The following is a 21,811-nucleotide window of genomic DNA, read 5'->3' as shown; positions in this document are numbered from 1 at the left end:
TATTCATTAAATATAATATTTCGTATCTCAAGTAAGATGTATAAAAACTATTATATGGCACGCACAAGAGAAGAAATTGTTATATATTTTTAAACTCACAAATTACTATACTTATATTATTTATACTTTACACTTAACGGCTTAAGTCACTTTTTGGCTTCATCAGAGAAAGTGTGGTCTTCTACTTGGGTTCCACCTCCAGAAACTGAACAGTCTCCACTATTTCTATGTGACTTTTTTTAGCTGGTGGTATATACCACAATGTTGAGCGCGTTGGACACTTTCTTTACCTCGAGTTGGCAGGCAAAGAGGAGCAATCGCCTGGCTGGGGTACTTCTTGACAGCAGGAGGAAGAGCAGCCTTAGGAGCTGCATGGTGGTTTCAGCTGGGAAACGATGTTGTGTTTCTTTTGGTCCAACGATGGTAACAGCCGACCAAGATCGGCAAGAGCGACCAATGGCGTCCTTAGGTCTACGGCTGATTCGTCGGTCTGGACCCCCCTCAGGCGCTGGTAATTGTTAATTTTGATGATTTGTACCAATTTGCTGAGCTCTTTCTTATGGTCCATATATTTTAGCACTTTTGGGCGATTAATGCAGTACTTGCGCGTCTTTTCCCGTTCGCTTCTTTCAAATTTATTGTTGATTTGAAAAACATCGAGCACCTTGATTTTAAAATTGGAGGTATTGGATCTTTGGCACGCAAGATCAGCATTTGCACCCTCTTGCTTCTCTTGGCTGTCCAGTGAGGCACTGGATCTGCCAGGGCTCAGCGGCAAAGGATCCCTTAGCACCATCTCCACATTGCTGTCACAGCGAGCTCCCTTGTGATGAGAGGCGATGGGATGCTCCTTGCCATTTTCCGAATCTTCTGAACGCACGCGCTTTCGCTGCCTTAGAGTAAGGTAGGATAAGAAAACTGCGATCGGGGCTTCAATGGATATCGGACGGAGAGTATTATAGTGCTGGTCTTGGGATTAAAGTGGCAGTGAAGAGGATGAGCGGGAAGAAGATGACGCGGACCAAGACGATTCGGATCTTGGCTTCTGTCTGGCAAGACTAAGATTCGAAGGCGCTAAAGTTGGAGCCTAGCGTGAAGTTGCTACAGGAGCAGTATATCCGCTGCTCGAGGTCGAACCTGGCCCATTTAGGCATAATTTGCTCAGATCTTTCTCATCCGGGAACCTCTCTCGCAACTGCCGATACTGCTGTTGTTGTCGTCGATAGGATTGGGGCTTGCTCCAAAGCTTCTGGATGATAGAGATGTCCACGTTAAAATCTTTACTTACTTCACACTGCATAATCGTAAATTTATTCACTTATCAATATCACTTAAATTTTGTAGAACAATAGCTTCTGCTGCAATAGAATTTTTTCACTTATGTCGATATACTGATGTCTTATATACTAATAGTCACACTTTACTTGTCTCTAGTTACTGTAGCTACTGCTGCAGATAATAGAATAGCAGATTGAATTATTTGGAATCAGGACTTTTTATAAAAGGTGTAGCCTAATTCTCCCGTGCAAGTACGTTTGAGGTGTAAAATCAAAATGGTTTTTTGATTGCCAAAATGTTTCTGTAAATAGTTATATCATAACTTTTTTGCTGTTATTTAATTTCGTTCTGCACAGGACACATCACACCCTGTCTGCCACAATCAAGTAAGATCTCACCTGATATTTCAGGTGACTATCTCATGTCAAAAAACTCACCTTAGATCTCAGCTGACATTTCATAAAAAATACACTCAGAGATACTTTCAATTTACGTGCACGGTGTACGTTTGGCGTTCAGCCGCGTGGTGGCGTGTCGACACCCAACTAGCTGAGTGAATACCGAGCGCTAACTCAGCTTTCAGAGGAACAAATTTCGTTCACTCAAAAATCCGAGTGAACGCACTCGACGGGTCGTACGAATGTCTAACTGACACTGAGAATATCATACGTATATATGTACGTACACGTGATAGACATTGCTGATTTCGAAGAACAGCTTTACGAAAGTGTTGTTACATGAGCAGGAAAAGTTGACTAATATATTACAAATATTTTACAATAGATTTCATAAATAACGAGTTAAAAATCTTGAATTTTGGTGTTTCAAATAAAAACGTGTCGTTGCCGATTGAAACGACCTATGTCAAAAAATATCAAAAATTAAAAATGTCATCAGCAGAATCACTGTTTTTTGGTAGAAGTTTTGGTTTGATTGCAGGTAATAAAGTGCCTCATACTGATAATGCATGGCAATTGTATATATTTTTACGAAATATCATCCACATTTTAACATCTCCTACAACAACTAACAGAAATTTGTTATATATTTTTGCAGCTGTTTCTTTCTGAAAGGAACATTTCCTACATATTTTTTATTATAAAATTATAGCTAATATTGTAAGCAACGATTTTTAGAATCATAAGTTATGTTGCGTCAAGTAGGTAAATAAACGCAAAAGAACATTATAATTTATTGTTATGCATCCTTTTCACACGTAAGAGATTCATTATGTATGTTTGTGTACAAAAACATGATAATATTATGCCACTATACGTATACAGACTTAAATATAGCATATTGTAATAACACTGTTGTACATATAATTCTTGCACTTAATGAGCATTATACTCATTATGTTACAACACATTTAAATTAAATACAGTTTTTTTCACGCAAGTGTTATTTATTTTCTCTCTGTTACCTCTCACGACTACTTATACACCTTATGACAATTGACTTAATAGTCGAATTCTGATTTTATCTCTATTCATTATTTCAACATTCTTCAGTATCAAATATTTTGAAATTTTGTTCCGATAACGTATGACTTTTTCATATTATTTAGAATTTTGAACCATGTTTCAAACCTGTAAGCCAATTACTTTTCAACATATGAGGTTTTTATTTATGCTAAAACAGTAAATCATTCAAGTTGTGGCGTTCACAAAAAAAAACACCTTTGTTAAACAAGTATATTTAGCATATTTCAAGGAAATATCGTCGATAGTTGCCACCATTACGGTCTCGTTTCTCGATGCTAAAAAGCAAGTGTAAAAACTTTCGATAAAATCAATATAAGTAGTTATGATAAGCTGATCTCTTATATATAGAAAATACACAGAAGAAACTGTAAATCAACAACTTCTTATAGCCATCGAGTATTTTATGGCATAAAGAACGCACGGTACTTTTCAGTATAATTATTTTTTTGAATTTTTACACTTTATTATTTGACCAAATAAACTATATGGATTCCGAAAAAATATACTTCTAATAAGAAGATTTTTGTTCTGAGCTGTGTCAGGAATAAATGTAAAATTTCTAACTGAAAACGTTTCACATTACATGTCAACACACTACGGTGTTTTATTCAGTAAGTCTCGGGCGAAGCCGAGACGGGGGGCTGCTAGTTCTAAATAAAACCATTCTTACAGATGAAATAAGTGTATATTACAATATTGCTATTATTTACATTTATTTCTGTAAGTCAAAAAATAACCTATTATTGTACATGAGTTGAAATGGATATGCATAACGTATACCCACGTTATGTAGTCCAACGCAGCAAATACACGCACTTCGAGTCTTCTGTTCACGTCATCGCTGCATAGAATTTTTAAGTTCCTGCACTATCTTCTCTGAAACTAGTTCCAGTGAATGAGCTTTGTTTATGCGTGCCCCCCTTGTTTTTGCCATTGAGCTTTTTCTATGACAGTGCGTTCACTTATTTCAGGTCCTGTTCACTGTGATCTTGTATAGAGGACATGCATCTAAACATGCCTTGACATTTTTAAAAGATCTAAAACTTTCTCTTTAAGGCCAAGTTTCTATGACTTTCAGAGTTATGCTTAAATAACTGGCTACTTCCGACATTTAAAATTTACGGTTAAGCTATAACAATATTAGAAAAAAAAAAAAAAAAAAAATTTTTAAGGGGGGTTTCCTTCGATGGAATTTAAGTTCAAAGTGTCTGAGTATAATATACAAACGAAGATGCACAAACTAAATTTGATCTGAAATAGATAAAAACATTATTAGTTCGTACATATATTTTGGTACTTCATGGGCATCACTTGGATCATCCTCATGTTGTCTTCAAAATTTGTTTCACACCAGAAATAGATTATTTAGACATGGTTACACTATAAACTCATGACAAAAATACAACGCACTTTAATAAAGCAGTCGTGCCTTACAAAAAAAAAAAAAACATAACGAAGCCTATGCTATTTCCAACGGACTCACACTTCTAAACTACAGGCTATTAAAAATAAGTTAAGGTATTGACAGGAAATATAGGAATACTTTATCATGATTTAGGTGAGCATCCTCTGAAATAATTATGCGGTCAAACAAAATTTTAAAACTTTATACAGTTATGAGAATTTTACGAAGTATTGTTAGAGAAAATTTAATTTAAATGCTGTTATATATTTAGTAAAGAATGTTAAACAAAATTTTAATGTACTTTTAAAACTTCAAAAATAAATAACTAGATGTTCACGTCTTTTAGGAGGGTTACTACTTTATAGAATAAACAGTCAGTTTTTAACAAAAATTTGAACTTCTCTAACGAGTAGCGTACACCAGCTTACATTCCTTACTACATTCATGCATTTTTTATATGTACCAGCTACCGGTTTTGGTAGCAAGATTAGATTAAAATCTTAGTAAACTTCAAACCAATCAATTTGATAGTGTATTGTTTGCGATATAGCAAAATGTTATTTGCAATATAATATTTGAATATTTTTATTTGTGTGTTATTGTTTATAGTAAGTTTATTTTTGTTCCTCTTCAATGATATCAATAACACAATTTAGTTGTGCAGTTCGATATTATTAACTTTAATACTCGCTGGAAAATTATTTTCAGTATAGTTTGGCATGGTAGTATACTGATGGTAAAATCAGTATTTTTAAAAATGTTGTTTCATCATAAGTTCTATGACAAGTAATAACGTCCTTGATTTTTTTCTTGATCTACCAAAGCTACTGTGGTATTGTGTTTTCACGGCTGCTTTCAGCAGTGCTTCTTCTAATTGAGAGAGGTAGTTTATCGTTAGTCAAAAGAGATAACACGACATCGCTGTTCCCCTCACAGTAATTACAAGTGACCACGTCACCTAACTGATAAAGCAATGAATTTGTTGGCTACAGTTAAGCGATTGGCTTTGAATTTATTGCCCCAAGGCGTCCAATCACCTGCCGACAGCGAAAAATATCAGCTAGGTGGCGTGATCACCTGAGTAAGTGAAAAGAGACAACGATATCATGCTGTTTTTCTCACACTTATGACAAATTTTCACTTAACTCGACTTTTCGTAGCATTAGCGCGGTAAAGCCAACCTTTTCACTTAGTGTTAGTATCGTGGTAGACTTGCTCAGTGCAGCAGTATAGATTTGACGGCTGTAAAGCAAGTACCCTACCATTTCTTGGTAGGATCTAATATCGTAGTTGTGAAAACATCTCCGTTAACTTGAAAAAGTAAGTATAAATTTATTCATTTATTTTTTTTAATTCTCAAACAATTACTGAAGTACATGTCCTTTTTCGAGCCCATTGATAATATGAATATTATCAAATAATCCTTTTCTTTTTGTTTCCGATTTCCAGTGCAGCTACAGAGAAAACTAATTGGAAACAAACGGCCAGCTACTGCCAAAATGTCAAGATGTACCCAGCAAACGGGTTTTGATGCAGAACGACAGTAAGTATATTCTTTTGTTGTATACAAAGAATTAAATATTGAAAAAAAGATTTCTAAAATACGCGACAATGTTTAGTTAAGCTATTAAATTAATTGAAGCTATAACTACTTCTTGCATGTTGCTTAGCTTTTATTTCGTTTTGCTTTGCAATGTGCCTGTCTTAAGTGATAATCAGCAGCGTGTTACACACTTCCAGCTTATAAGCAGCTAGCATTCATGATTGCATCTTTGTATCAGCAATAAATTAAGCACTCAGGTGCAGAAAAGATTCCCCATGTTTTTTTGTGACATGTATTTCTATATTATTTATAAATTACATTTAAAAAGTTCTGCTTCAACTGACCTTTATAACCAAAGAATCCGAAATAACTGACCATCAAATTAAATGATTAAAATGAAAAAATACACTACGGTACTACAGGCGTTTGGTTGCGACATACCACGTTTTAATTACCTTTTGTTACTTTTGTTACTTGCCATTGGAGAAAACAGATAAGACCTAATGAGTTATACCACACGTGCGCTCTCCAAAAATTGTCAAAATTGTTTTAAATTTTATTTTTACAAATAGTGAAATAGAAAAATGTATAACAATTATTCCCCAATAAATTATTACTTTCGCTGTTTTATTTAAATAGTTAGTGTGTACGCGCCATTGCTTTGATTAAATAAGATCTGATTGTATGTGTGATTACCTTATTTTATTTGTGTATTTCGTATATTTTTTATTTTTTTTTATTAATATAGGGTCCAAAATGAGATATTTTTTGTGAATTTCCTCAATGAGTCATTTTACGAAAACTGGTATGTTTTAAGGGCTGGAATGGACAAACGCTTCAATTGGATTTTTAATTGTTGAAATGTTTTTTTCGCATTGTCAGTGACCATAATAAGCTACAATTTTTTGAGTTCAGCTGAACCTGCTCGAGAAAAATTTTTAAAATTTTTTTTATCTTATTTAAAAAAAAAAGAAGCATTATGGGCTTTTACTGTAAAATCTCGTTACAATCGGGATAACGGTGCTCTTTATAAAAATTTGACATTACTCCAACATTAATATAATGCACTAATCATTAAAATTTACATAAGTCAATATCTAAGTTGATAATACTACATTAAACGAAGATAGAAGCGTTCGTTACGGGATAGCATTACGGGCTGTCATAAATCCATTTTGTAACGCACTAAACAACAATTAAACTGCACTTATATTATATGCAAAACAGCTTTATTTTGATCCATCACCTTCTAGTCGATAATGCCCTTGCGAAGATATACTAGATTTTTGTAAAAAGGAGCGTTACTGGCTCTTATAAATGCGTCAAAAAATCGAGATTGTGACGCACCAAATGAAAATTAAACTTTGCCACTGCACCTATTTCATGTATAAAACAGGTATATTCTAAGCCACCACCTTCCGAGTCGATGATCCAACTCCTTACAAAGTTACATGACATTCTTCAGCATTACGAGCCTAAGTTTTATTTTGGAAAGATCGAGTTTAAAAATTTTTCAAATTTTTGTCCCACAAATTCAACACCATCAAAGTCTTCGATACAGTTTTTTTGGTTCTAAAATGCTTGACAATGTTGTTTATATTAATAACTTTACGATCCCATACCGTACAAAATCTAACAACTCTGTATGTTGCTTCCAGCCGTCGTCGAAACTGAAAATTTTCGAACGAGACACGAGCGTATAATGCTAATTTAAGACATTTATAACGCTCAAGGCCGCAACTGCTCGTACAACTGCTCTGAACGATAAACGAAAGGACTAGTTTATACCCTGTAGGACTTGGTGCTGTAGGTGTCAATTCAACAGAAATAACTCTTGTACCATCGCTGAGTAAAGAGTAACGCATAGACGTTGCAGCTGGCACTGCTCAGTCGCTTGCTGTTACACATACTGGTAAATAATTTAAAACTTGACTAATGACAGTATAAAAAATTAAAACTTATGACCTCAATTATGATTTCAACGATGTTATTTCAGGAAAACTTTATGCCTGAGAAATGGAATCCAAGGGAAAGCTTGGCACTTGAGAAGAAAAAAACGTTCTTAAACTCATTTTAATCGATTCCAAGTATCTAAAAGATGTTCAGGCCCTTCAAGTTTAAGGTGGAGGACAACATACGATCTTTCTTGCAAAGAAAAGCGACGTAGTACAAAAGCATGAAAATGAAGGTTTTTGTCGGCTTTTTTTAAAATTATTTTATTTTACTCGACTAACTACTAAAAGTTTTGTGGGATCAGGATCAAATTTTAGTTTTAATTTTTTAGGGTCAAATAGTGGTTATCGACGTAAATTTTCAACCATTAAAAACTGACATCTCTTGCAAAACAAAACATAGCTCACAGAGTCTTACTTAGACCAACAATACTTTTATGATACGATATTTTTTTATACTTTATCTGAAATATCTTGATCCTTCTGTTTCAAAAGAATAATACTAATAATTATAAAAATAAGCAACTTAATCACACAACTCAGAATGCTTGAAAAAAAATTTTTTTTGGAAGTAATTTTACATTACTTGCTTTAATTCAAGAAGTAACAAAAATTCTACTGTGCCATGCATTTCGTAATTTTTGGCCCTGGCAACTTAACTTACTGTTTTTTACTCTAAAAAATCAGAAGTTTGAGATACCCTGTATTGCGCTGTGCGAAGGGCTTTTAAGATAACTAACAATATTTTTTTTTAATGAACTTCAGAAGGATTCTAAGATTTGTAAGTATTTTCCGTACAATCAATTTCTGCCAGAAATCCTGTAGGGGTTCTCTCAGAATCTTTCATGATGTCCTGTAGGTTCTTCCAGAAACTTGAGCGGAATTCCTCAGGAAATGGGCTTTCTATGCAGAGAATCCTGTAGTATTTTCTGCAGGATTTTCTGTAAGATATGCTTTATCAATGAAATGCAACTCTTTCTTTCTTAAAATAAGAACAAATTTTGCTCATTAATTTTTTTATTACAATTATTTAAAAGAAAAATAAGTTGCAGGACTAAACAAGATTATTATTAAGATAGTCATATGAATTATTATTCTTTCATCTTTTCGTTATTTTTCAATACAAATTAAGATAAAGTAATATTTTTCATGATTTTTTTATTATGATCCGAGATAGTTATGCACATTTTTAATTATGTATGAAAAAAGTTAACTTGAAAAATTAATTTTGATCAGAGATCGGTATACTACGCGTAGACGTACAAGTGACATTTCGCTCTACACTTAAACTATATTGGGCGAATCGTTAGGGTAAAATCTTCTGAAATCACTTTTATTCTAACATTCTACATAACATCTCCCTCCTAAAACTGGTAGTTAGGCTTTTAATGAAAGCCTAGGAATAGTACGCTGAGATACAAGGGATACAAATTATTCCACCGTTCTAAACTCATTTAATCATACAGTCACTTATTATGGGCCTTCATTTAACTAGGGTAATTCGAAGTATAAAATGAGCTTTCAAGTAACCTCGTGATAATGAAAAATTCTTCCTAAAATCATCATGTAGTCTAATCTTAGTATTAAAATCAAATGAAAAATGAGTTTATAAATAAATCTTCACAATTTATTGTCATATATTAGTGTTACAATTGTTTCGGTACACTGTACCTTCTTCAGACACAGAGATTTATAAACTAAACTCTATTCGGTTCTACAACATCTAATATTCATACACATCAGTACAACGTCACCTATCAAAGCTATTTACGAATGTTATTATTATTATAAATTCAATAAAGGTGAGTCATTTAAATCTAGCTGACAATTAAGTAAGTGGTCAGTGTTTTTCAAATTATTAATCTCGGCTGTTTCTAAAGAATCCAATAATATACCTTTAGAGGCTACATGCAAAACTTTAAAATCATGATTAAACTCATGATTGAATTCTAACAGATGAGATGCATAATTTGATTTTTCTGTACCACCGACAAAAGGCTTCCTATGTTCTTTCAAACGTTTAGCAAAAGACCAGCCAGTTTGTCCTATGTACACTTTATCGCAAGACCCACATTGCAAACTATATACACTTGACTTCTGAGACTTTAGTGTTTCACTTTAATCATTTTTTATTAATTTTTGTAAGCTTTTCTGTGTTTTAAAAGCAATATGTAATCCATAAGATTTTACTTCCTTTTTTAAAAAATTAGATACTTCTCTGAACAAGGTACAAACATGAAAAAAGTCTTAATCTTTATTTTCTATTGGAGAAACATTTTTAACTGGGATTTTATATTTTACTTTATTAATAATTCCATCTATTAAATTTTGATTACATCCGTTTTTTTTAGCTAATTGTTTAATAATATTTATTTCTTTTGTATGATTACTCTGTGACATTAGAACCGACAGCAATCTATATACATAACTATAAAATGCGGCTATTTTATGCGAGTATGGATGAAGTGACTTCTTATGAATCAAAATATCTGTATGTGTTGGTTTATGAAAAATACCAAGTTCTTAATGGCTATTATTGCTATTAATTTTTAAATCTAAAAAATTAAGTGAATAATTTTCTTCTATTTCTATTATAAATTCAATATTTTTGTATAAGGGGCCGTCCATTAATTACATAAACAAATTTTTTCTTAATTTTGACCCCCCCACCCCCCCACGTAAACTACAATAATATTTTGAAACCCCCCCACCCCTTATAATAAACATAATAAAGGTAAATATAATCAAAACTTGAATAAAAAAGTAAGAAAAATATTTAAATTAATGAGTTAATTTATTTATTCACTTCGTAAAGCATACAAATATAATAATCAGTTAACATTATTAATATTAACAAAATTATTAGAAAAATAATTTTTATCAAAAACATTTATAAATTTTGTTTCCTCGTTTTATATAACATTATATTAATTTGTTACGTAAATCATATAAATTCATGTATATATTTATATTCATAACAATAATAAATTATAATATTATATATTTTTTCATAAAACTACGAAATTAAATGAACAAACTTAATTCTCGTCTGCCGAATCACACTTTAACCATTCTATTATGGATTAAATAAAAGGTAGATTTTCTTTTTCTTCATCTAAAAGTACAACGTCTTCATGATACTCCTTTACGTCCATGTTGATAAGTTCCTCGACGGCAAACCATTCAGCATCTTCTGCGTCACCCTCATTAAGTATACATAACACTTCGTCTTTGTGACGGTTAACTATACGTGCTGGAGTTTTCTTGGCAACTCTTTTTACTCTTTGACCAGGATGGACTTCTTTTTAATGGCTTTGTACATTTTTTATACTCGCAAAGTATAAATGACAAAAAGGGCATATTCTGTCCAATAAACTCTCTGTAAGAGTTTGACAATGGTAGTCATAAGGTAAAATAGGATGGTTTGTACGATCTTCCGTACGATCTTGTACTTGCCGGGTGTCAATTGATCTTACGATGAAACCTTGTATTAGAAATATGAATCGCGGAAAAGACAAAATCATTTATGTCGAACGTCTGATGATTACGTAAAATAATTCGAATGCCCCCCCCCCCGTACGTCATCTATAATAAACAAATAACATACTCCCCCCCCAAGGTGTTTACGTAATTAATGGACGAACCCTAATTTGTTAATGAAATTTAAAAATAACTGTAACTGTCTCTGTGATCCTTTAAAAATACAAAATACATCATCCACATATCTATACTAACACATAAGATTTACATTTAACGGACTCGACATAATTTTATTTTCTTAAGAATTCATAAGAATCTCTGCTAGTAACGGGCTGAGTGGATTACCCATTATCAGTCCATCCTTAACCATATAAATTATTATTAAATTCAAAATAGTTCTGATTCAGACAACATTTTAAAGTCTTCTTAATATTGTTTCTAATAAAGTCATCAGTTTTATTCTGCAGCATCAAATCTTTCAATTTCAATCACTTCACTGACCGGCACACTTGGAAAAAGGTTTTTGACATCAAATGATACCATTCTATATCTGTCATAAACCTCTAAATTGTAAGTTTTACCAATTAGTTCTAATGAATTTTTAATATTATATTTCGACTCAAACTTTGTATTAAATAAAATAATGTCTATTAATTTCTTAGAAATTGTATACAATGGTGCGTTAATAAATGACACTACAGGTCGTATAGGGCAATTCTCTGTATGTAATTTTAAAAATGAATACAATTTAGGTGGTTGAGGGTTCATGACAACTAATGAATAATAGTGATTGTTACGGAAAATCTGGCTCTTTTTATACATATTGATCACTTCTTTTTGATACTTGGTCGTTGGGTCTTTTGATAGTAGTACAAAATTATCTGTATTTAAAAATTTCAATGTTTTTGATATATATAAATGCTTATCAATACCTATAACCGCTTGGCCTTTATCAGCTCTAGTCATGATTACGTTGTTTGTTTTGATTTTCTTCTTAATATCAAAAGTCGTTCTCGCCATTGATTTATTAATACTTATGTATTTATCTTTTTCCACTATAGTATCAGCTAAACGTTGTTTCTCTGTATTAACTTTTTGCACTAGTTTATCTGGTAAACTTCTTTTATTATTTAAAATAGTTTCAACTTCTGCTCCCATCAATCGTTTAATATTATTAGTCTTGTCATAGTTAAACTTAAATTTAGAACCATATTCTAGTAGTTCAGTTTCTTTTTCATTAAAATCATACTTAGACAAATTTACAAATTTGTTATAAAACTTATGGTCTTCAACATTGTCCCTGTTACTATTATTTAATTTCACTTTAGTATAAATTTTATAGCACTTGAATTTATTAGGTTTTCGATTTTGGATAAAAAATTTTTTCGTTATAATATTATCAACTTTTAGTCTAGTATTTGCATCTACCACATCAAATTCCACATTATTTAGTCTTGTCAACAGTTCAGTGTGAACGACTTTTAAATAAACACTTAAAACATGTCGTTTGTAAAACATCTTCTTTCTATCGCTTTTAAGCCACCTTGTTATTGACATTTCTTTAGCCTTTCTAGATGAAATATTGTCGAAATTCGTCCTGATATGTATGTATCTTGGTTTCAGTTTCTCTTGTATGCAAATAATTATTATAAAACCAAATATTCTGTGTACATATTTTAACACGTAAAATTGGTTTAAAATACCAAATGACCAAAAAGCCAAAATTAGCTTTCTTATAATAACTAATACTTTCGGTCGTTACTTGATGAAGATTCAATTCCATATTAAAATCAAATGAAAAATAAGTTTATGAATAAATCTTCACAATTTATTGTCATATATTAATGTTACAATTGTTTCGGTACACTGTACCTTCCTCAGACACAGAGATTTATAAACTAAACTCTATTCGGTTTATTAATCTTAGTATATGATGTAGATTTAGTAAGTTCAGAATTGCAGAAATGCTGCAAAGTGATATTATTTTCAATACCTGACCTGCTACTTTCGTACATAAATAGTATTGATTTTCAATCTCGAAGACTATTCTGATTGACAAAAAAAAGGAGCCGTAAAATGCCATGCCATAGACGGTCAAATAAAGGATAGACCAGGGCACTAAATTCCTCTAATCAAATGTCTGTTACACCGTCTCTCACAGCACGCAGCCCTATAATGTAATATTTCGTACTCCTTCCTTACCAGAATGTAAACTTACCCTTTGTCGTCTAACACAATAGTAAGGTACTGCTCCCTGAGCTGATTTAGATCTTTTTATTGTTTAGAATGTAATACTTTGTAGCGTTTGTTAAGAACTAAAACCCCGTGAAAAATAAGAAACTTAAAACTAGTTGGGGAGTTAATTTTAAAATTTATGCAAAGTAATTTTCTTGCTCCCCTCCCCGAAAGTATGAGCCTTCGTCGTATCTTTACGCTCCAGAAAGCGTAACTTTTTTGGTTAATCGCTGCTCAATTTTCGGTAAGAAGATGCTCAGGCTTTCCGTAATGACGTTTGATAATCTCCGTTACCGTATGACCGTGGCCTGAATAATATTATTTGGATTTTGAAGCATTACATTTTTCTTCCCGTTAATTTTTGTTGCGTTTCGTTGGATTTTTTGAGAATAAAAATTAAGTGATTTTTAAGTACAAGCAGTAGAAGTAAATGCAACTATAATAAATATTTTTTAGTGTTATTTACTTCATTTAATTGATTTTTTTTTTTTTTTATTCCTTTTTGATGGCAGCCCCCACCAGCTGAACCGATGCGAAGCCGAGAAAAGTCGGGCAAGCATCAAAACATAACCTCTCGAGTCGTAGCCGTAACTGGCTTAGCAGAAGCCAAGTATTACCTACCGTTTAAATATTGAAAGTTCTTTCGGGGAAAGATCAACAAAAGTAGTGTACAACACACGTCCAGAACGTTGGATATCCATTCGCCTCGCACGCCAAAAAATCCAACGTTCGGGCTTTGTGTTGTGATATACAATATCATACCAATCTGATTATGATTATTCAATCCAAAGACGTTTACGTCATTATTATTCGATACTTTGGCAAATATTGCCTAGTTGATGGCCCGAATATTATCAATAACTAAATCTCTTTTTATTTTGAAATATACTTCATCTCGTATCTAGCAGTAGCTTAACTGTACGTATCTTGCAGTAGCTTCGCCATTCTCAGTTGTATCCCTACCCAAAGCTCCTTCATCATTACACCCGAAAGTGACGACTTTTCCCTCATTAGTAACTCACACATTATGTATGCCACTTCCTGCTATGGCAGCGATGCTTGTTTAGTTTGGCACTTATGCAAACTTTGTTTTTTCCAATATATTTTCTCCTAAGCCAAAATGTCTGCTATCTCCTTGGCCATAAGTCAGAACAATACCACTGGTGCTAACTTGAAACAGAATTGCTTCGACTTTAGAATCTAACAAATGTAAGCTATTATTGTCCAGGGATATTGATTTGACCTGACAGGCACGTAAAAATTGGTCTTTTTACTTGTCTACTATAACTATACATTTTCCTTTCTGGAACTTTTCTGAGCTGCCCTTGCCCCTTACATTTGCAGATAAAGTCATTTTTAGTCAATCAAAAGAGTGTGCCCCATTACACTGCTTCTGTCACGTATACATCGTCTGGCTTCCTGCTGGGTCTGTCGTGCAGCTAGGAATAAGCTACTTTAGCAATGATAAATACGTGAAGACACCCATTGCATTATAGAACAGTCATAGTAGGCAAGGAGGTGGGCTCTATTTCCTTAATGGTTTTTATATATAAGCATTCAAGCTTCCCACCGGATTACCGTCGATTGGGGTTAAGTAGCCTTAGAGTTTAGTTGCACATATATTGGAAGGTGAACTTAGAGTGCAGGGTCCCGTTGCCCGTTACTCTAGTTCGCTAGTGCGAGTAATCTTACAAGCCATATTGTAGAGTTATGGAGTGTTAAAATATCCTCTGGTTTATTGTATCCTGAAGTTTACTGTAGTTGCTAATTTTAGTAGCTTGTTTCTGTTCAAAGAGTAATTTCCTGCATTTTCCATCATCAACAACAAGTGTAGCAAATGCTCACTTGTAGATATTGTTCCGGGAGTTGTTTGAACAATCTGGTTTCTAAACTTAATATTAAAAATTTCAGTAAGTAGGGGTATTCCATTTATCAAAATGCTGTTATTAAATAAGCAACTTGGATCCACTGAACTGTGAAGAGTTCCTACGCATCCAAACAGTCTATTTCTGGTGCATTTTGCTGGATTATCATACAAAACTAATCTTGAATCCAAACCCGCCAAAAGTACCTTTTCATTAGCTAATAATCAACTTACAAAGTTGATCCACTGAGTTGTTCCAATACTTGATTGGTTCGTGTATGCTGCAACTTTGTTCATAACATTTTTAATAGTACCCATGGTGATGTTAGGTGCGACCTTTTTTAAAAGTGATATGACACAGCACCAAGCGTCTAAGCTGAACATGTTAGAGTTACCAACTCCTGAGTCACTTCCAACAATGGCATCAGTAAAGTGTCTGGTGAACAAAGTCTTCAAGCTTTCATATTGTGTATCAAATAAAGAACACCCTTCTGGTTTGTCTTCAGGGTAAAAAGAGACATCATTATCACTCCTTTCAGCATGCTGGATTATTTTTCAGATTCTGTGATTTTTGAACCATTGAGAATTCAATGTTCCGGTCATCAAGAAAATCAAATAATCATTACAGAATTCTTCATACATTCTTTGAAAATCGTCATTGGACTGTCTGTTTTCGTTTAATCGAGTTATTTTCCTTGTCAGAATCTGATACAATTGATTTATCAACATAACTTGACTTGCGTTAAGATTGGCAAGACTAATCTCAGTTACCGTTCTCCTTAGAACTGTTGTAAGACAGTTAGCTCTCAATGCTACTGAAAAATGTTAGTATAATGATCTCCTACAGATCCACATCATAATAAAACCATAAGGTATAGTGCATTTTTAATCCACCTAAGCTCAGGCATGTCAGTCATAAGCTCATCCAGAGTTTCTTCTGTATTCTCCACAAGTGCTATCAGTTGAGCATATGGTCTGTAATCCAAGAGTTTAGGAAAGACACCAGCTGCATGCAGAAGGCCAGTGGTCAGCATCTTTATCATGCATGTCAAGATTTTTGTTCTAAATACAGTGCATTTTCCTGGTCTTCCTGTTACTAGAAATTGCATACAAGGTCAATTTATACTGGCAATAATAATTAAGGCCTCATACGAATAGGGATAGAATTTTAAATTGAGGACTCTGGTCTCTTCTTGTTCAAGAATAATCTTCAGATACCCTTTATGATTAGCATTGTACTTGCTAAAAAATACAAACAATCTCTCCAACATTCCTCTTTCTGACAGAGCAAACTCTGCAAATGCCAGAATATCAGTATTATGCCTCAATAAATGCTCCTCAATCATTCCAAAATGATCCATTTTCGCCCATATCATGTTGTAAATGATCATCATAAAGAGATGTTTGTATTCTCCAATAAAATTTCCGGCTACTACTCCGTACACTTGAAAGAATATCCTCCTTACACTATGGAATGATGACAAAAATGTATGAAGTCTCTGACATTATAGATAATGATATTAATTGACCAATTTGGTGGTTTGACCGCGCTACTCCATGTTATGTGCACAAGTTACCATTAATTAAAAAAAATATGTAAAAAGCGAATGAGGTTTGACTAAGATACAATTGATTTTTAATTTTAAATTAAAGTAGCTCTATCAAGTTTTCGAGCACTGTTTAACATTAATAATAAGTAACATCTCTGGAACACGAAATTATTAAGTTTGATATTGGTTGTTTACCTATAGGAACGTCTATTTTAACATTACAGAAAATAGATTACAAAAATTAAAAAATTCAACTAGTTCAACAAACAAATTTTGAACTCAATTTACCAACTCTTCTTGATGTAAACATAGTAAATTATTTACAATCTAAGAACTATATTTTAATGTCTATTTTTGCAGGACACATTACCATTTTTCATTCCGTGTCTGATTATCAGAAATAAATATGTAAAGATTACATGACTGTACAAGCATAAAATACTAAAATATTTAAAAAAAACATATCTATGAAAACTGCACATTTGTGGGACGACATGTTGGAAAAGCTAAATAATCATAATTATGCATACAATGACTGCTAAAACTTGAAATGTATGGACTAAAATAAGCTCATTAAAAGGCGTTACTTAGATAAAATTATTTACAATATTTCACGTGCTTTCTTTAATTCATTTGACATTAAGGACATTTATTAAACATTTATTCAAAAAAGAAGTGATAAAAAATACAGAGAACGTACTTTAAAAACGACTTTGTACGATAAATGCAGGAAAATCGTGTTTTTTTAATATGTCTTAAAACCAATTAAGAAAAGCAATATTTAGAAGTATACCATTTGTAGGTTATGTTAGAACATTCAATATGTGAATAAAATTATTAAAATTTGTTCATAGTTGTATCAAATAATTAAAATAAAACACTGAAAAATTAAAAAATTTAATTATGACTCTTTTTTTCGAAAAAAAAAGTTTGCAGAGTTGAAATTAGGCGGTAGAGTGTTTTCGTCAATTTGTTGATTGTCTTAAAAAAATGATTAATAAACACGATTTTTTAGGATAACATTCTAAATTAAAGAATGTTTTTTAATTTTTAATCGTTACTATTTTACATAATTATCTATTTCCGTCAAAAAAATCAAATGAACCGTGTGGGACACTGTAAGAAGTTTATTAATATGGTTTTGCTATGCCCATTGGCTTAGTAGGCGTGAAAACGCAACGTCTAAATATATTAATTGGCAGGATGCAAATCAGCTTAAATATGATCGGTCACATAATCAAATCCAAATAAATGAGAAGAATATGTTGTAAAAATATAAATATTAAAAATAAATTTTTTTCACACTTCTAGCAGCATAAAAAAACTTTATGTTTTGTGCTCATAAAAATGTCATTGTTAAATTTAAAAAAAAAGTAATAATAATTCTGTTTTTTGACTATTATTTGTCATCATACAATAAGTAGTTAAATAAATTTAACTAAACTGTAACACTTTTTTTAATTTCTACCAACAAAACAATAAAAAAAGGTTTAATACGTGCCATTAGAATATTTAACTATTATTGGTTATCATAGAATAAGTACTAAATTAAATTTAACTAAACTGTTATACTCTTTTAATTTCTACCAACTAAACAATAAAAAAAGGTTTAAAATGTGCCATTAGAATATCGTACGAGGATTGACAAATAATTCATTTTTGAAAATTATTTAAATTGCAATAATGTTTTAAATGTCAAAAATAGGATAAACATTAGAAACATTTCTTGATAATATTTATAACCAAGCTTAAAGCAGCTTCTCAACCTGTACTCTTTTTTTACGTAACAGACTATCACGTCTAAAAACATCGGGTAATAAAGCTACCACAGTTAAATTATTCTGGGTCTTTTAATAAACCATCACCTAGCCGCTAAAATATTATTTTATTGATCTCTTTGAAAATCTTATAATTTCTTGTTTCAGAACCTAGTTTTATAATAAGGGCTAACGAATTATTAGGAAGTAATTGTAATAATTGTTATATAGATTATATAGCCTTCTACAAGAGACTATGTTCAACATAAATTTTTAACTGGTTCGTTTTAAAAAAAATTTGTCTCGCCACATAATTTTGAGTTTTCAAGATCATTCAGTTGATATTTATGTGTGATTCCTACAAGTTTCACTTATAGTTAGAGGATTTTAGTTTTCTAACGAGCCACCTTAACTCTATTGAAATCTATGCGTTATGACATTTACTTTTTCTAACTACACCGATCTAAATTCTCATTGTCTAATATTAAAATAACGTTCCTAACCGGCACACACTCTTTATTTAAAGCTATACCTAATGTTATGTAATGTGACGTAGTCAATAATACAAAACCAGGCTGTGATTTAAATCTTGACAAAGTAACTCAAAGCTTATGAACTGAAAAAGTCTTGTACTTAGTACCTTTGCATTCAATAAGTCAGTTCTGTCTGTTTTTTATTAGGGTAGTGTAAACAAAAAGAAAGGAAAAGCTGTTTCTATCATATATATTTCTAATTAATTTAAACGTACTATGCAAGAACTTGTTTTTGCTACGATACTTTTATCACGATAAAATTTGTACCGAGACACTATCTGTAAATCACACCAGACACGTTAAACTATCTAGCAACGCTCCAAAGCATGCTACTTCACGCTTGATACTGGTGAGGACCAAATGAGGACTCTGGTCTCTTCTTGTTCAAGAATAATCTTTGGATACCCTCTATGATTAGCATTGTACTTGCTAAAAAATACAAACATTTTCTTCATCATTCTTCTTTCTGTCAGAGCTAACTTTGTAAATGCCAGAATACCAGTATTATGCCTTAATATATGCTCTTCAATCATTCCTGTATGATCCCTTTCCGCCCATATCAAGTTGTGAATGATCATTATAAAGAGATGTTTGTATTATCTAATAGGATTCTCTGCTACTACTCGGTACAATTTTAAGATTATTCTCCTTACACTATGAAATGATGACAAAAATGTATAAAGTCCATTGCATTTTTTTCACTAAGGTTTGGCAATTGTCTTCACATCTGTGAAATCTTGTATCATTGATATGATAGCTCTCCATTTATTGTCACAATATCTATTCACTGATGCTTTATTTAGTCTTTTAGTTATAAATAGAAATGTACTTACGCCAACTGTAAAGAGATTTTTTTTTTTTTAGTCACATTCCCTGTCAAAGACGTTTTTGGAGCTAACGTAACCCATATCCTTTCTGACTTTAGAACAAGTTCCTTTGCTGTGATATTTCCTATATTTAGACCAAACCCTTTATTTTGAAAGGCTAGAAGGAGTTCACCTCTAATTATACTGTCAATGCTAACAAATGCTTCTAGCAAAGTCATCATGGCTTCTGCTAACCTGTCCAAACGAGGCTCTTCTTAAGTCATCATATAGTCATCCACATACAGATGATAGAAGGACAATATTGCCAACCTAGCAATTTGATCTTGCGTAATGACATGGGTTCCGGGGAGGAGTACCACAGTGATCCTTTTTAACTCCGTGGGTCTAACTGCTGCTACAGTAGTGTCTGCCACTCTTACCCCTCCTACTGCTAGCTCTGCCTCTATTGTCACCTGCCTTCGTGCACAGTGTAGAGCAGTTGCAATTCCAGGGGTCAAGGATGAGATGTAATTTTTTCTCTTGACAGGCACGTAAAAGATTAGTATTTTCAGTTGTCGACTATACCTGTAATAAACGTTTCTCATTAGGCAGCACTTGCGCTAGAAAACTTTTCTATTTTTTAGTAACTAAACCCAAAGTTCTATTGAAATTCCACGAAGGTAGATGATTTTATCTGGCACTACAATAATTACTACTGTAACCTTACCAAAAAATTTTTAATGTATATAATTCAAAAATTAGAAACTCACCCTCACCTAAGATGATTCCTAATAAAATACCTTTTCATCTTCAAACCGAACAGTTGTGTCAAAGTCTCATGCCGATTCTTGGATCGATGGGAAAGTAAATCTACGTATCTAACAGTAGCTTCACCATTCTCAGTTGTATCCCTACCCAAAGCTTCTTCATTATTACACCCAAAAGTGACGACTTTTTCCTCATTAGTGACTCACACGTTATGCATGCCACTTCCTGCTATGGCAGCTATGCTTGTTCAGTTTGGCACTTATGCAAACTTTGTTTTTTCCAATACATTTTCTCCTAAGCCAAAATGTCTGGTATCTCCTTGGCCATAAGTCAGAACAATACCACTGGTGCTAACTTGGCGCAGACTTGCTTTGACTTTAAAATCTAAGAAATGTAAGCTATTATTGTCTAGGGATATTGATTTGACCTGACAGGCACGTTAAAATTTGTCTTTTTACTTGTCTTCTATAACTATACATTCTCCTTTCTGGAACTTTTCTGAGCTGCCCTTGCCCCTTACAATTGCAGATGAAGTCATTTTTGGTCAATCAGAAGAGTGCGTCCCATTACACTGCTTCTGTTACGTATACATCGTCTGGCTTTCTGCTGGGTCTGTCGTCTAGCTAGGAATAAGCCACTTCAGCAATGATAAATACGTGGAGACACCCATTTCATTATAGAACAGTCATAGAAGGCAAGGAGGTGGGCTCTTTTTCCTTAATGGTTTTTATATATGTGCATTCAAGCTTCCCACCAGATTACCGTCGGTTGGGGTTAAGTAGCCTTAGAGTTTAGTCGCACATATATTGAAAGGTAAACTTAGAGTGCAGGGTCCTGTTGCCCGTTACTCTAGTTCGCTAGTGCAACTAATCTTACAAGCCGTATTGTAGAGTTATAGAGTGTTAAAAGATCCTCTGGTTTATTGTATCCTGAAGTTTACTGTAGTTGCTAATTTTGGTAGCTTGTTTCTGTTCAAAGAGTAATTTTCTGCATTTTCCATCATCAACAACAAGTGTAGCAAATGCTTACTTGTAGATATCGTTCCGGGTGTTGTTTGAACAATCTGGTTCCTAAACTTAATATTAAAAATTTCAGTGAGTAGGGGTATTCCATTTATCAGAATGTTGTTATTGAATAAGCAAGTTGGATCCACTGA

The 21,811-nt window shown here is 32.7% G+C and overlaps 1 long non-coding RNA gene across 1 annotated transcript; it reads left to right on the top strand.

Annotated features, from left to right (window-relative positions):
• The first annotated feature begins 5,383 nt into the window (after positions 1-5,383).
• LOC106643480 (uncharacterized) lies at positions 5,384-9,220 on the top strand. Its single transcript, XR_001339100.2, has 4 exons — positions 5,384-5,487; positions 5,617-5,710; positions 7,369-7,622; positions 7,707-9,220. It is a non-coding gene; the product is annotated as an uncharacterized LOC106643480 (long non-coding RNA).
• Positions 9,221-21,811: the final 12,591 nt, after the last annotated feature.

This window comes from Copidosoma floridanum, unplaced genomic scaffold (assembly GCF_036245765.1).
Source record: "Copidosoma floridanum isolate Cflo_tuat_1 unplaced genomic scaffold, Cflo_Japanese_pri ptg000040l, whole genome shotgun sequence".
In the NCBI taxonomy this organism is placed as follows: Eukaryota; Metazoa; Arthropoda; class Insecta; order Hymenoptera; family Encyrtidae; genus Copidosoma; species Copidosoma floridanum.
Note: the sequence above shows the minus strand (reverse complement) of the source record. Positions and strands in the feature narration are given on the sequence as shown.